The sequence below is a fragment of the Danio rerio genome, chromosome 21, assembly GCF_052040795.2.
Source record: "Danio rerio strain M-AB ecotype USA chromosome 21, GRCz13ab, whole genome shotgun sequence".
In the NCBI taxonomy this organism is placed as follows: domain Eukaryota; kingdom Metazoa; phylum Chordata; class Actinopteri; order Cypriniformes; family Danionidae; genus Danio; species Danio rerio.
In genome coordinates, this window is record NC_141041.1 from 4695001 (window position 1) to 4712349 (window position 17349).

At 36.5% G+C, this 17349-nt stretch overlaps 2 protein-coding genes and 1 long non-coding RNA gene across 5 annotated transcripts in view; 1 reads left to right on the plus strand and 2 right to left on the minus strand.

Moving 5' to 3' along the window:
• Positions 1 to 15953, plus strand: part of LOC147838706 (uncharacterized) — a 129406-nt gene extending 113453 nt beyond the window's left edge. For both annotated transcript variants that reach the window (XR_015519841.1, XR_015519840.1), the window contains one exon: positions 14087 to 15953. This is a non-coding gene — a long non-coding RNA (uncharacterized LOC147838706). The remainder of the gene's footprint in view (positions 1 to 14086) is intronic.
• Positions 1 to 17349, minus strand: part of ntng2b (netrin g2b) — a 146448-nt gene that overhangs the window by 109127 nt on the left and 19972 nt on the right. The window lies entirely within an intron of this gene.
• cdk5rap2 (CDK5 regulatory subunit associated protein 2) overlaps positions 1 to 17349 on the minus strand; it is a 635428-nt gene that overhangs the window by 21051 nt on the left and 597028 nt on the right. The gene's annotated exons all lie outside the window — the stretch shown is intronic.

Genomic DNA, 17349 nt, shown 5'->3' on the forward strand with positions numbered 1-17349 from the left:
GTGAAATATGAAAACAATGATCGCTCCCTGTGGCTTGTACAGCACCTCTTATCAGTTGGAATGCAATAACTTTTGCATAGATTATGGTGGAGACCTTTTTCTTTTTTCCTATGATTACAGACATGTGCAGGAAACACCAAAATTAATTAAAGCACGCTAGACCACACACAACCTCAAAGGTACACTTTATAAAACTTTATAAAACAAAAATACAAAAAGCGCCTCTTTTTTAGGTGTTTATTATAACACAGACGACATATACAGCTATTTTGAACACTTTCAATAGTGTTTTATGAAAATTCAAAGTGTTTTCTTTAAAATGATACCAAATTTTTGCATTTACACCTCTGCATGTGGATTTGGGAAGCTTTTAAATGTGGGTAGGCAAAATCCAGGCGGAAATCCCAAAATAACAGCAGAGTTTAACTGGTGAATGCTTTTTTTTTTTTTTTGTTATTGTTACTATTCTCAAGTCACGAGTGTCTGCACATCATCCTGTGTATGACTCTGCATGTGATAAATAAAATTACAATTTGAGCTCTTGATTGTGATCTATTGATGTGATGTGCAGTGCTTTGCAGCTAAATCGCATCGTTCCTTTTAATTGCTACTAAGTGCCTCAAACAAAACTCATGCATTTGAGGTCACTCAGTCTGACTGGTTAATCTTAATGTGCGTATTGTATATCTTAATCCTTTCAGACACACATTGTAATACACTAATTCTGTTCTGTCGTCTGACTCTATTAGGACAGCGGTTTAAAGTTACCCTCTTGCCCAGGATCACTTTACAGCTCTGCTCTTACAGCCCACTCAAATCTATTTCCTCACAATGCGCACACACACACACAAACACACACACATCTCTCATTTAATCCATTGTTTCGTTTCTCCTCCCCCTCTTTTATATGGTATTCAAGAGAAAACCTCCCTTATGCTGCTCCAGCTGTCTGCTTCTTCAAATCAGACAGAATCAGACATCATCGTCTGACCCGACTGCAACATCTGCACACACACACACACACATGTACGCACACATTCAAGCACGCAAACACATTCTGACCCCTGACTGGCTAAAACTATAGTTGGATTAGGGAAGAGAATGTTACACAGAAACCTTCAACCTCCAAATCCACTGAAACCCAGCCCTCTGACACACTTTAGCGTGCTTCACGCGTTGTGTGACTGACGGTGTTGATGTGTGTATGCGGTGTATGTGTGTGTGCTCAGCTTCTGTTTATATTGTAGGGACTAAATCTCACCAGAATGATAGTAAAACCTGAAATCACCTGCATTCTGAAGACCTAACAATGGCTCCCATGAGGAAAAAATGCTTAATTAACATGCTAAATAAGGAAAATTCAAACGCAGAATGATTTCTGCGAAGGTTAAGTTTAGTGTAGGGTATAAATATATCATTAGCTCATATATCATTAGTACTATTTTTAATTGTGTACTTGCATGCTGTATTTGCATACTTTGAAATGCTCTTAGCTGTGTTTTTATGCATGACTGTACTGTGTGTGTGCTTGCATGCATCTTGCAGCTGTATGTGTGCATTTGGTTATCGCTTGTGTATGCATACTTTAGCTTTGTTGTTGCATATTTGTGTGGATGCATGTACTTGTATGCATACCTTTGCATTTGCATCTGTACCTGCAAGTGTACATACAATTTTTTATGCATCAGTGTGTGCACTGAAATGCATGTTTGAGTGCGTTTAATGCATGCATGGATGTTTCTACTGCTTAACACTTTAAAAGGACACCGTTTTAATATTATGACAGAAGTTCAGGATCTCTCACTTATAAATCTTTCAGGAGATCTGTATATTTTATTCATGTTTTGGTTTTTACATGTTGTGGTAAGGCATGCTCTGAGAGAGTTGTCTGATGGTTAATCATCCTATAGATGGATAGTTTGTGATCGGTTTGTTAAACTAGATTGTTTAACTTGTTAGCAGGGGCGGACTGGGACAGTATTATTGTACAGGACAGTTAGTGAAGCTCAGGCCACACTAGCGATTGGTGAGTAAAGAAAAGAGGGGTGGGTAGGGGGTGAACATGGCATGGTTGTTGGTGCCAGACGGGCTGGTATGAGTATTTCAGAAATGGCTGATCTACTGGGATTTTCAAGCACATCCATGTCTAGGGTTTACAGAGGATGGCCTGAAAAAGAGAAAATATCCAGTGAGCGGCAGTTCTGTGGGCACAAATGCCTTGTTGATGCCAGAAGTCAGAGGAGAATGGCCAGACTGGTTCCAGCTAATAGAAAGGCAACAGTAACTCAAATAAACAGTCACTGCAAATGAGGTCTGCAGAAGAACGTCCAACCTTGAGGAAGATGGGCTACAGCAGCAGAAGACCACACCGGGTGCCACTCCTGTCCACTAAGAACTGGAAACTGAGGCTACAATTCACACAGGCTCACCAAAATTGGGCGATAGAAGATTGAAAAAACATCGCTTGGTCTGATGAGTGTCGATTTCTGCTGCCACATTCAGATGGTCGAGTCAGAATTTGTCATCAACAACATGAAAGCATGGACCCATCCTGCCTTGTATCTTGATATTTTCTTGACACACTTTGGGCGAATTAGAACCAAGTGAGCATTGTGTCAACGCCACAGCCTACCTGAGTATTGTTGCTGACCATCCCTTTAGGACCACAGTGTGCTCATCTTCTGATGGCTACTTCTTGCAGGATAACGCACCATGTCATAAAGTGTTAATCATCATAGACTGGTTCCTTAAACATGACAATGATTTGCATCATGTATGTGCAGCCAACAAATCTGCAGCAACTGCGTGATGCTATCATGTCAATATGGAGCAAAATCTCTGAGGAATATTTCCAGTAGCTTGTTGAATCTATGCCATAAAGCATTTAGGCAGTTCTGAAGGCAAAAAGGGGGCCAACCCCTGTACTAGATGTACCTAATAAAGTGGCCAGTGAGTTTATATGCTTGTATTTGTTGATATAATACATGTGCATATATATATATATATATATATATATATATATATATATATATATATATATATATATATATATGCTGCAAATGTGTATATATAATGTGTATATAGTCGCACATGTTTGCATGCTTGTTTTAGCAAGGTTCAGCGTGCCTGAACAGAATGTGCTCTGTGTATCCAGTCTTCTTTGCATGTGTGTATGCAGTTTTATGTGATTTTACTGTCCACACACAATTCGTAATTTTTCAAAATCTTCATTTAGAGGCATTTTGAACAGTGCATAATTAGGTTTCTAAACACTATTTTAATATTAATAAAAGACTTATATGAGCAATTCCGTGCAAATATCAACCTTGCCATGAAAAAAGAAACGTTTTGACCAAAATACAGAAACCGTTTTTAGGTGAGCAAGTATTTTGCAGTACTTTAGAAATACTCAACAATGCATCTTTAAATGTTTTCAAATTATTCTAATTGATTTACTAAAGTCACACAAGTTGCAATTTAAATTCGGTCACATCCATAACAGAGAGATGTCACATCCATAACAGCACTTTTTCCTCATAAATGTGAAAATATTTAATAAAATAAAATCATTTTTGTTTTATAGAGAGCCGACTCTTATCCTTTTGATTATCATTGTTTCTTTTGGGTTGTGTTTAATTCACAGATTTTCTACAAAGTATGTTGTATTCTGTAAACCCGCAACCTTTTTTTTGTCACATCCATAACGCATGTTTATTTTCCACATTTAAAGTACAAAACATGTTTACAGATTGATATTTTTTGGTACCTTAACTCTGTGGTCAGTTGTTCTGGAAAATATATACAAAAGTTTCAATATATTGTTAACGTATACTGTTTATGCAAATGTTTTGAGTTTTTACTGCAAATGTCACATCCATAACGCTGGAATTACTCATTTTCAAGTTGAACATCATTGAATATTATTATAATTATGAAACAAATATTATTTTGAAAATAATTATATTCAAGTTTAATATTATTGAACATTACACTGTTAACAATTACCTGTAGAATCTACAGTAACTTTCTTTATTAGCATTATAATTATTGTAATTACTGTGTTTTGTATTGTTTTTTTAGAATGTCTGCAGCAGTATGGTGATGCCTGTAACACTTTTCTTGTCAAGAACAATAAAGTTTACTACTACTACTACTTATGGTAAATCAATTACAGCAAGAATACTGTGTTTACATTACAGCATCATTAATCTTGCTCTATATGCATTTACACTTGTACAGTGCTCAGCATAATTAAGTACACCCAGTTTTAAAAATTAATATTTTTATCAATTTCTCAGTGAATATTGGTCATAACTTTTGGTGCATTTAAACAAAACAGATTTATTAAACGTATATATTTATTAAAAATATATTTTGGTCACCAAACATATTTAGAAATTGAAAGATAATACCTATTATATCCGTGTTGATAATAAACGTTGCATAAAGAATAAGATGACACACAGACTGCTTTACTGCTCTCCGTTTTTACTTCGCTCTATCAGATGACAACTACAACAACCGGCATTTCCGGTTAACACCACAATGCATTCTGGGTGCTGTAGTGAAATAACAATGTCAGGAATATACAACAATACCATTAAATTCAAACAAAATATTGTAAAAAATAAAATAAAATCGCAGCCTACAAAATTTCAACTTAATCTTTCATTTTTTAAAAATTATTTTTTTATTTTTTATTTTTTTTTATTTTTTTGCTTTTCTTGATTTTTCTTCTTTTTAAAATTTTTATTTAATATTTTTTTATAACATAAATTTTAGTGTTCTAGTTTTTGGACCCTAATCAGAAGTTATTTTGTTAGATAAGCTCCAGATTTGGATTCAGTGCTGACTAATCTAATGTATATGCTCAAATATAATATTGCAAAACATCCCATTAAAAATATGAATTTAAAAGAGTGATTTGTGAGGGGTGTACTTACATATGCTGAGCACGGTATATCTATACACAAGGCAATTTTAAAATACAGTAACATACCACGTAACTGTCCAGCAATAAAATACAGTTATTATATATTACACTTAAATACTGTGTAATTTTCAAAACATCATTAACAGCGTATAAATAATCTTGTCTGTGGATGACCTTGGCCCAAAAATGCATGTGGCAAAAGATGCAAAACTAGCATGTATACGCTTTCCAGACAATCCCATCCTCCTGCCCCATATAAACACACACACACACACACACACACACACACACATACATGGCCAACTGTTCCGGCAGGTGGCCCACATCACTAAGCTCCTAGAGCAATTATCCGCGCTGGAATCCCGTCGCTGCGACAACAATCAGCATGGAGCTAGATCCCTGTCACGGCGTCCATATAGCAGCCTGTTAAACCAACCAACTGGGACATTACATCACTGTTAAACTGGAACTTTACCTTATACAGTACCATAGTAGTAAAATCGGTTAATCTGTCTCTCTCTCTTTGTGTCTCTGTGGATTTATACACCTTTAGACCTTCTTACTGTAGCTGTGTATGTGTGTGTATGTGTGTGAGTGAGTTATAGCGGTCTTTAAGAAACTGAGAACACAATGTGAGCTCCATTTGGTTTACGAGAACATCACTAAGAATACAACACTCTGAGGAATACACTCAGAAGTGTACGTCTGTTGCAAAGCCTAGTCTGTTCTCGCTGACTATAGTCAACATAGGCAGCTTCCCTCTAAAGCAGCATCTTGCCTGAGCTGGATCCCCATCGCAGCCCCAGATGGATTTTCAGCAGACTTTTTTGTGTTTTCTCTGCTTTTTGGGAGATCAGATGTGTTAAACGGAGCTGACAGCACTGCAGGGTTATTGATGGCTGAAAGCATAATCAAATTATTCATTTAGACCAAATATTTAATAAACAGATATGCAAGGGTTGCACTCGCGAGTTAGGATTTCTAAAAAAGTATCTTACTAGGATTTGTAATAAACCTTTAAGGCGACTGCATCTGATGATTTCTTTACTTAAAATGTTCCATGGATTGTTGAAACTTCATTACAGCAAATGTAAAAACGTGGCTAAGCTGCAAATTAGTTTGCAGACTAAAACAATGACACAGTGAATGTTTAAGTCTTTATTTACAAATGACTCTTGATATGATTCTTCTAATAAATCAATCATGCACAAACTCTTTTTATCTAAAGGACTGAATCAATGTGACTCAGTTTAAAAAATGGCATGTCTTTATATTGGTTAAGATGATCAAGAACAAACTATTCTTTTGAGCTGATTCTTTGATTGAATCACTCACGGTGTCTTACAAACTCAGAACGAATCTGTAAGACTTATGAATTATTAGCGATTATTAGCTCCAAAAAACTACACACGAATGAATCAATCATGTTGATTTAAATGCCTTTTTTTTATAAAAAAGGACTGAATCAGCATGACTGTAATAATAGTAATAGCATAGTAAAATAGTAAAATAGTAAAATAATAATAGCATGTCTACATTAAGAACAAATGACTCTCTTGAGCTGATTCTTCAATTGAATCACACGTCTCACAAACTACATAATTGATTCACCATAACTTAGTACTGAATAATGACTTTAAAAGTATTTATACTGATATTATAATGAACAGCTGACTCTCTTTAGATGAATCATCTAATGAATCACTTATGAACGCTCACAAACTTCTGAATCAACATAACTCAGTTTAATGATTCGATTAACATCTTCATTTGATTCTTAATAAATAAATGACTCACAAGCTGATTCTTTTAGTGAGTCACTTTTGCAGACTTACTCTCACAAAAGCTACTGAATCAACATGACTAAGTTATAAATGAAAAATATGCATTGAATTTGAATCAACGAATCAATCATGTTGATTTACAAACTCTTTTATTCATTCATTCACTCATTTTCTTGTCGGCTTAGTCCCTTTATTAATCCGGGGTCACCACAGCAGAATGAACTGCCAACTTATTCAGCACATTTTTACGCAGCGGATGCCCTTCCAGTCGCAACTCATTTCTGGGAAACACACACACACACACACACACACTCATACACTATGGACAATGTTAGCCTATACCCAATTCACCTGTACCGCATGTCTGGACTGTGGGGGAAACCGGAGCACCCAGAGGAGGGTGCAGGGAGAACATATAAACTCCACACAGAAACACCAACTGAGCTGAGGTTTGAACCAGCGACCTTCTTGCTGTGAGGTGACAGCACTACCTACTGCGCCACTGGGTCGCCCCAAACTCTTTTATATAAAGCACTAAATATGATTCAGAAATCATAGCATGCCTTTATGTTGATTAAGAAATGACTCTCTTGAGCTGATTCTTTGATTGAATCACTCATAAGGTCTCACAAAGTCACAAACTGTAAATAAACTACTAATTCAACATAACTCAGTATTAAATAATGACATTAAAAGTATACATACTGATGTTTTTATCAACAACTGACTCTCTTTATCAGCTGAGGATCATCTCCAAACTCAAATCCATTCTTTCCTTTCAAGATCTGGAAAAGGTCATACATGCTTTTATCACGTCCTGCCTATTGCTATTGCAATTCCTTATATGTTGGTCTCCCTCAATCCTCATTGGCACGGTTGCAGTTGGTTCAAAATGCGGCAGCTAGACTTTTAACAGGCACCACAAAACATGCTCATATCTCACCAGTTTTAGCATCCCTTCATTGGCTTCCTGTTCATTTTAGAATTCAGTTCAAGATTTTACTAATTGTTTTTAAAGCACTGAATGGGCAAGCACCTTCTTATATATCAGAACTTATTAACTTACAGTCAACTCCTTGGTCTCTTAGGTCGTCAAATAAAATTTGACTGCAAATTCCTCGGTCACGACTTAAACTGAAAGGAGGTAGAGCCTTTGCAGTCGCTGCTCCACGTTTGTGGAACCAGCTGCCCCGGATATTACGAGTGCTTCTTCTCTCTCTATTTTTAAGTCTAGACTTAAGACACATTTTTATTCTATTGCGTTCCCAGGCTTTTAATCTTTATTGTGGTTGTTGCTGTAATACCTTTATTCTTATTATTACTTTTATTGTTATTTTTACTGTTTTTGAGTGTGTGCTATGGTTTTGTTCAGCACTTTGGTCAGTGCCAAACTAAAGTAAATGTGCTTTATAAATAAACTTAACTTACTTACTTTCTCTTTAGATTAATCTTTTAATGAATCACTCATGAACACTCACAAACTTATAGAAACTGCTGAATCAACATGCCTCGGTTTGACGATTCCATAAATGTCTGAATTAGATTATTTATTAACAAAGGATTCTCTTGGGCTGATTCTTTAAATGAGTCACTTGTGAAGACTGAGTCAATGAATCAATCATGCAGACTCACAACCTCTTTTATATAAAGGACTGAATCAGTATGACAGTTTGAAATAATGGCATGTCTTTATATTGTTTAAGATCAAATGACTCTCTTGAGCTGATTTTTTGATTGAATCACTCATGAAATCTAGAAAAAGTCACTTACTGTATAAAAACTACTGAATCAACATGACTCAGTACTAAATAACGACATTAAAAGTATTCATACTGATGGTTTATCCAACAACTGACTCTCTTTAGATGAATCTTCTAATCAATCACTCATGAACACTTGTAAACTGCTGAATCAACATGACTCAGGTAAATGATTTCATAAATGTCTTAATTTGATTCTTAATTAACAAATGACTCTCTTGGACTGATTCTTTTAATGAGTCACTTTTTAAGACTCACAAAAACTACTGAATCAACATGACTCAGTTATAAATGAAAAATATGTATTGAATTTGATCCTGTAGGAAGAAATGATATATGTTTGAACTGATTCTTCTAATGAATCACTTACCAAGGCTCATAAACTCAGAAACTAATGAATCGGTATGACTTATGAATCACAAGTGATTCTTAACTCCAAAAACTAAAATGAATCAATCATATTGATTCACAAACTCTTTTATATAAAACACTGAATTAATATGACTCAGTTTGAAATAATGGCATGTCTGTATACTGATTAAGATCAAATGACTCTCTTGAGATGATTCTTTGATTGAATAACTCATTGGGTCTCATAAACTTACTTCTATAATTACTGGATTTTATTCATAATATACTGAATATTAAATAATGACTTGACAGTCTGTATTCTGATGGTTTAATGAACAACTGACTCTCTTTAGATGAATCTTCTAATGAATCACTCATGAACACTCAAAAACTGCTGAATCAACATGACTCAGTTTAATGATTCCAATAATTTGATTCTTAATTAACAAATGACTCTTGGCTGATTCTTTTGACGAAGCACAAAAACTACTGAATCAACATGAGTTATAAATGACAAATACATATTGAATTTGATTCTTAAGAAAGAAATCGCTTGCTTGAGCCGATTCTTCTAATGAATCACTCTCGAAGGCTGGCTCACAAACTAATGAATCTGCATGACTTCATGACTTATGAATTACAAGTGACTATAAAAACTATGTACATTATATAATCAATTGAATCCATTTGTTATGAACTCTTTCTCTACATGTAGCACTATTGTTTTTGCAGTGTAGTTTGCTATATCAAGAAATATACAGCATATAGGTGTCTGATTTTAATAAAGAAGCAAGCAGAAGTGCTAACAGAGATGGTCACCTGGTGTTTCAGCACAGGTGTGCGTCATGATTAAGTGTAAATACAGCCAGAAGAAAATCCAGTGCAACCACATTTCATCACAAAATCCTCAAGATGGCAAAACCTAAAAGGCCGTTCTTTAATAAAAGTTCTGGAGCGTCGGACAGGACTTGCAAACACATTCATCTTTTCCAAAAGAAAAACTGTGAGGTCAAAGCCTTGGAAACTTTCTTTGTAAGTTCTGCACATTAGTATTGAGGCGATTAACATAAGCGGATCTAGTAATATTGTGCATCTTCATAATCGATGCGTTTTTAGTAGATATTAATCAGAAACTTCATACTCTTATAGTATTCTCAAAGAAGGCTATTTTGCATTCTTATAAATAACGCTGTGAAGGAAAACCATTGATTATTTTGATGTTTGTGTATTAAGTGTTGGGGTTTTGTTTCATGTTGCTCCTTGAGGCACTGTATTGCATTGATTTTTACCATGGTTAACCATTTTTAGATCCTCTCTCTTGTACACTGACAAAAATGGTGTAGTAACAATTACAAGTAACAAACACATTTTAGTTTATAAAGTAATACTAAATATTAATAATAATTCCTTATATTTATATAGCGCTTTTTCTGGATTCTCCTCATCCACCACTATTGTGCAAGGCAGCCATTTTGCGCCAGACCGCACACCACACACCATACACCAGCTGATTGGTGGAGATGAGACAGAGTGATAAGGCAAATTATGATTTGGGAATGGTTGGGAGGCCATGATGGACAGAAGCTAGTGGGTAAACTTGGGATTTTTAACGAGTCAGGACCTTGGTTTAACTTTTCATCCGAAAGACGGCACTCACTGAGCAGTATAGAGTCCCCGTCACTATACTGGGGCATTAGGACCCACACAGACCGCAGATTGGGCGCCCCCTGCTGGTCTCACTAACACCACTTCCGGCAGCAACCTAGCTTTCCCATGTGCTCTCCCATCCAGGTACTGACCTGTACTGTTCTGATTAGCTAAAGTAGACATCTCACGTCAGCGCGTTCTAGAAATATTCCTACTGCGTTCACACAGCGCAGCATTCCGGCAAATTAACGGTAATGTTACAACTTCTTTTTCTGGAAAACAGCCGGAACGAATTTACCGGTATTTTCAAAAAGGGCCTGTTCACACATACAGACCTTTACGGGAAATCGGTAATTTTCCGGAAAGGTCTGTATGTGTGAAAGGGGCTATTGTTGTCACCTATTCGGTCCCAGTCACTGCCCTCGCTGGCCAGCAGAGGCCACCATCTCCGGACTTCTAAGCATTACATCATCCACTTACACTGATCCAGCACACCTGAACTCTATCCCGCTAATGACCCACGTACCCTTTATAAGCCGCACTCAAACACTCAGTCTTTGCGAAGTCTTGTTTAGCCCCAGCCAGCATTACTGAGCGTTCTATCCTGCCTGCTCTCCTGTGTATTACTCCAGCCCGTTCCTGACTCTGCTCTGCCTTCTGCCTGCCCACGACTTAAGCCTGTTACACGGACTCTGATACTCGCTGCCTGCCCACGACCCAAGCCTGTTACACGGACTCTGAATCACGCCGCCTGCCTCTGACCCATGCCTGGTAAATCACTCTGTGTCTGTCAGCCGCCAGCCCTAATATCTCTATTGCTGTTATTGTTGTATGTTCGCACCTTTGTGCGTGTTGATTGTTTGAGTGAAAGTGTGACTAATAAATACTGCATAATGGATCCCACCGTGTCAGTCTCCCCGTTACAATTGTATAACAGTGGTTTGTTCTGTAGACTTAATAAAAATGATACGTAAGGGGGCTAATAATATTGACCTTAAAAGTTTTTAAATGAATTTAAAAAACTGCTTTTATTCTAGCCGAAATAAAACACATAAGACTTTCTCCAGAAGAAAAAATATTTGAAAATATTTGAAAAATTCCTGGATCTGTTAAACAAAATTGGAAAAATTTTTGAAGAAAAAAAAAATTCTAATAATTCTTCTAAGTCTTTAATCATTCTTCTAATAATTCATCCAAGTCTTTTCTAAGACTTTATATTTCATAAAACATTTTAAAAATCAAGTTGCAAAGTTCTTAAGCATTTTCTATGTCTCTAAGCATGCTTCTTTAGTTTGAGAATGAAGATGTATTGTCTAAAACAGTATAGTCTTGTGCTCTGACATCACTGCGATCCGTGTGACACATTTATCCTATTAAAGCAGCCGCCAGCTGTCTTTTGTCTTTCTCTGACCATCTCAAGCTGCTTTCACTTAGTCCTTTCCATCTTTCCCTTTGCTTCTGTACTGATGCTTGCTTTTTGCAGTATGTAGTATGTATAGTGTGCACAGTAAGCACATTTTCTTCATGCTCAGAATACCCAAATGACTACTCAAAACACAACAGTACACACGGCATCCTGTTATTTAATGAGCGCAGTTATGGTTGTTCTGATATTACTGTACATGTAATGTGGTCGTTTGTGACCCTATAGCCCAAATCCACTCATAAGGGTTCATTTCTGGATATTGAGATGTATACATCAACTGAAGGCTGACTAAATAAGCTTTCCATTGATGTAATAGGACAATATTTGGCCCACATGCAAATTAAGTAATTCATTTTCTTTTCGGCTTAGTCCCTTTATTTATCAAGGGTCGCCACAGAGGAATGAACCGCCAACTTATCCAGCATATGTTTTACGCAGCGGATACCCTTCCAGCTGCAACCCATCACTGGGAAACATCCATACACACTCATTCACACACATACACTACGGACAATTTAGCTTACCCAATTCACTCATACCACATGGGGGAAACCAACAATACTGCCCCAAATTAAGTTCTTAGCAATGCATATTATTCATCATATATTAGGCTTCGATTTACTTAGAGTAAACTTACAAAATGAATATATGGAACATGATTTTTACTAAATGTTATGGCTTTTACTCTTTTTTTCTTCATCTGTGTTAAGCTACTTTTAAACAATCTACATTGTAAAAAGCACTAGAAATTGGTTATCAATTATGTTTTTCTTCTATGACAAAGATACGCATCGAGCCGTGTCCTCTTGTTGCATTTTTTGTACTTCCTCTAAATGTTGCAGGGTTATCGAATGCAAACGCTTTTGCATTTTTTTTTTATTCTTTTACTAATGAAACAAAGATTTCCTCTGAGTTTTGAGACGTTGTGAGATGCAATGAGCTTGGAAAGAAATGTAGATTTTCAATTAATGGCAATTCTAGTGCTTTTTCTGTAACATGGGACCCATTTAGAAATGTTTTTTATTTTTTTCTGATCATGTGAGTACTTCTACAGACTGTCAATCAAAGCCTTACAGGTTTTTTACTTGCAGGGTGAGTTTAATTAAAGGGCCATGACACCCCCCACTTTTGGTTTAGGTCCACCTCAGAATTTTTTCAAAAGATGCTTCATAATAGGCGTGGAGCAAAGGCAGGAGTGGGCGTGGCCAGCAGGGGAGAATGAGGGGTGCGAACAACTGTTGTCAGTCAGCTCACAAAATGAGACAAATCGTGAGGAGACGCAAGAAATAATTTAAAAAGTTAAAATGCAAAGAAATAAACAGTAATTTAAGCCCTGCTACATTTGGTATTCGTAATTTCATAAACATAAACACTATAAATGAGGATTTCTCCCTCAATTCCCGGGTCTGAATGCAGACTCAGTGCAGCAGGTCTCTTGCCCTGTCTATTTTTACCATTAGCCCTGCTGGTAATCTGGAGGATTTAGGAAAACACAGCAGCACGGCGATGTGTCTAAATGTGAACGAACTCCTGATAAAAGATAACGTCCGCCATTATCCAATTCTCTTACTGCTCTCCCGACAAAAATGTTTGCTGTACACAAACAGCTTTGCTGTATCGGCCTTGACAGCATCGCGGGGGAAAACATGCAACAAACCCTGTGGATCATGGAAACAAACACATACGAGCCTTCATGAGCAGCAATGTGTCTCACAGCTTGGCACTGGCAGGTCTGCCTTGCCTTCGGAAAGCACATGCAGTCATGAATAATTAAGAAGCCGGCTCTTCTCATAGGATAAGAACTTTGTTATGAATAATAATGAGAAACCAACGCATCATCTTTGCACTTGCAGTTTTGCGCTACTTTGCCGACTTTGATCCGCCCCCAAAAAATCATTTAAAAACTTGAAGCTTGAAATTAGTAAACAAAAGCTCATAATTATCAAGTTTTTCCCACAATTACAGCTACCATTGTCTTAACTGATGCTCAACACACACTTATCTGTTAAAATCTCAAAAATAAGTACTCGAGGGCTTAGTGAACCTTTAAGTATATTGTGTAAGTATCTGAGGATTAATTTGCTACATACATTTATTCATTTGCTTTTTGGCTTAGTCCCTTTATTAATTTAGGGTTGCCACAGCGGAATGAACCGCCAACTTATACAGCATATGTTTTACGCAGAGCAACATCAACAGCCTGAGGTATCAAGACATTTGTGCTGCCCATTACATCACAAACCACAGGAGAGGGCAAAATCTCCAGCAGGATAGCGCTCCTTCTCATACTTCAGCCTCTACATCAAAGCTCCTGAAAGCAAAGAAGGTCAAGGTGCTCCAGGATTGGCCAGCACAGTCACCAACCATGAACATTATTGAGCATGCCTGGGTAAAGATGGAGGAGGCATTGAAGATGAAACCAAAGAATCTTGATGAACTCTTGCAAGAGTCCTGAACTTCTTGAGTCCTCCAAGAATGCTTTCTTTGCCATTCCAGATGACTTTATTAATCAGTGATTTGAGTCAGTGCAGAGATGTATGGATGCTCATGATGGAGTCAGACACAATATTCATTCTGTCTCCACTGCAGCATGACTTTATATTCTATACTGGACATTATTTCTGTTCAGTGATGAGACTTTTGTCTAAGCAAATTCACACCATACTGTCCTAATGAAATCATTAAAAATCAAGGCCTGATCATATTTTATTTTAGTAAAATAAGCGTAATCAAGAGGCCTTTGCCTTTCATATAAGCCACTTCGGATACCAAATGATCAACTAGAAGTCAAGTTATTATTTGATGTTCCTAAAACTTGGATATGCGACAAGACTTTAATCAGGTAGTGTATAATAGATTTGCATAATGTCCATCTATGGATCAATCAGAGAACAGGAAGGTGGGGTTTAGAAAGACTATGAATATGGTTTGTGAATAGGACAATGTTTGGATGAGATACAACTATTTGAAAATCTGGTAAGGTGAAAAAAAAAAAGTGTAAATACTGAGAAAACCCCTTTTCTTTTTAATTAAATTGTTAGACATGCATACTACTGATATATTTACACTATAAATTGATTAAATGTCATGATAAAACATGATCTTCACTTAATATTCCAATATTTTTTGCATTAAAATAATATTGGTCAATTATACTCATCGATTTGTAATATATTTGCATAATGTCCATCTATGGACCAATCAGAGAACAGGAAGGCTGGGTTTAGAGTGACTGAATCATAAAGCAAGCATTTTAGACATTGTGAGAAATCAGCTGATGCCGCAATATTATGTGGATTCAATATTCTGCGATATTATGAGAAAATTACAATGTTTTATATATCTTAAACAGATGTAAACTAACAAAACGAAACCTTTTTAAAATGACATAAAAGCAGCATAAAAGCAGGCAGTATACAGTGTGTTCAGTAGCTAATGAGTTGTTATTCTGCTCTGAACATAGGCAGTGTCTCATTGTTTTCTATCTTCTGTCAAATCTCTTCTCCCTTCTTCCTGTTTCCTCCCCCTCTTTCTTCTTCACTTCCCGCTTCCCTCTCTCTCTCTCATTTCTATTTATAGCATTGGCTCATTTGTGCCTCCGAATCAGAAAGCACAGTTGTGTAGGATGTTTTTTTTAAACTTCCAAACACACACACAACATATGTTCACACATTAACATGACATATTGTTTCATGTGCATTGTGGTTGTGTGCTTTTAGAGGTGTATGCATGCTTATTTAAAGTGTGTGTGCGTGTGTATGTGTGTGTGTGCTTGCTTTTTTTTTCCGCTGAACTAAGCTGTGATTCCCCATCATTAGGGATCTCTCTCTCTCTCTCTTTCTCTCTCTCACTCTCACTTTTCTTTCCAGATAATATGAACCAACTCAGAATAAACCGCTGGAAAACAAACTGTGCCACAGGCTCCGAATTTAAACTTCTGTCGCATCTACCAGAGAACTGAGAGACTTTACTAAGGAGGAATATTTATTACTTGCTATGAAAGTGCATTATTTTATTGTGTAAAAATATGCCTTTTGTTACTACAACAATGGAAATATTACGATGCTTTGCCTGCGTTATTGTGGACATTATAGTGCAGCATCATACACTGTGCAAAACTAAGCAGATTAGCATCTCAGCCACATAATATTTATAGTACTGTATTATATACACCTTGCCGGCCACTTTATTAGGTATACCTGTCCAACTGCTCGTTAACGCAAATTTCTAATCAGCCAATCACATGGCAGAAACTCCATGCATTTAGCCATGTGGACATGGTCAAGATGATCTGCTGCAGTCCAAACCGAGCATCAGAATGGGGAAGAAATGTGTTTTAAGTGACTTTGACCGTGACATGGTTGTTAGTGCCAGACGGGCTGGTCTGAGTATTTCAGAAACTGCTCATATACTGGGATTTTCAAGCACAACTATCTCTAGGGTTTACAGAGAATGGTCTTAAAAAGAGAAAATATCCAGTGGGCGACAGTTCTGTGGGCGCAAATGCCTTGTTGATGCCAGAAGTCAGAGGAGAATGGCCAGACTGGTTCCAGCTAATAGAAAGGCAACAGTAACTCAAATAAGCACTCGTTACAACAGAGGTCTGCAGAAGAGCACCTCTGAACACACAACACGTCCAACCTTGAGGCGGATGGGCTACAGCAGCAGAAAACTGCATGATGCTATCATGTCAAGATCCAGCAAAATCTCTGAGGGAGTTCTAAAGGCAAAAGGGCGTCTAACACGGTACTAGTAAGGTGTACCTAATAAAGTGACTAAGAAAAATGAATGAGTTTGTTTTTTCTAAAACATTCTGTTTTTATCTTATTTTTTTATTCAGAGTTTACTATTAAGTTTAAATGTATTTTTTTATATAAATTTATTTAGGAACTAGCTAAAATAAAATAATATTATGAGAAGTATGTAAATAATAACAACATACAGTACAGTTTGATTTACAAGCATTTGTGTATAATGTTTACACCAAAAACATTTATTAAAATGTAACTAAAAATAACTACATTAGCATCCACACCAATGCACAATCACTCTTTATTTATTGTAAGTGTGCTGCTGTTTTGTTGTCAGTCCCTTTAAATGACTGTACTCTTTAGCATTAAAAATTCTCCTGACATTTTATATATATATATATATATATATATATATATATATATATATATATATATATATATATATATATATATATATATATATATATATATATAAACTAGTGATCATATCTAGTGTGAACAAGCCTTTACTCTGCAAAGGCCATTTTTACTCACACATGCAGCTCAGTGAGTGTTAATTTTGGATGCTGGGTAGAAGCATGTACAAACTGGGACACACACACACACACACACACACACACACACACACACACACACACACATACACATGCATGCACAGACTAGAAAAAGAGCAGCTGCTGTGAGATGCAAGATGATT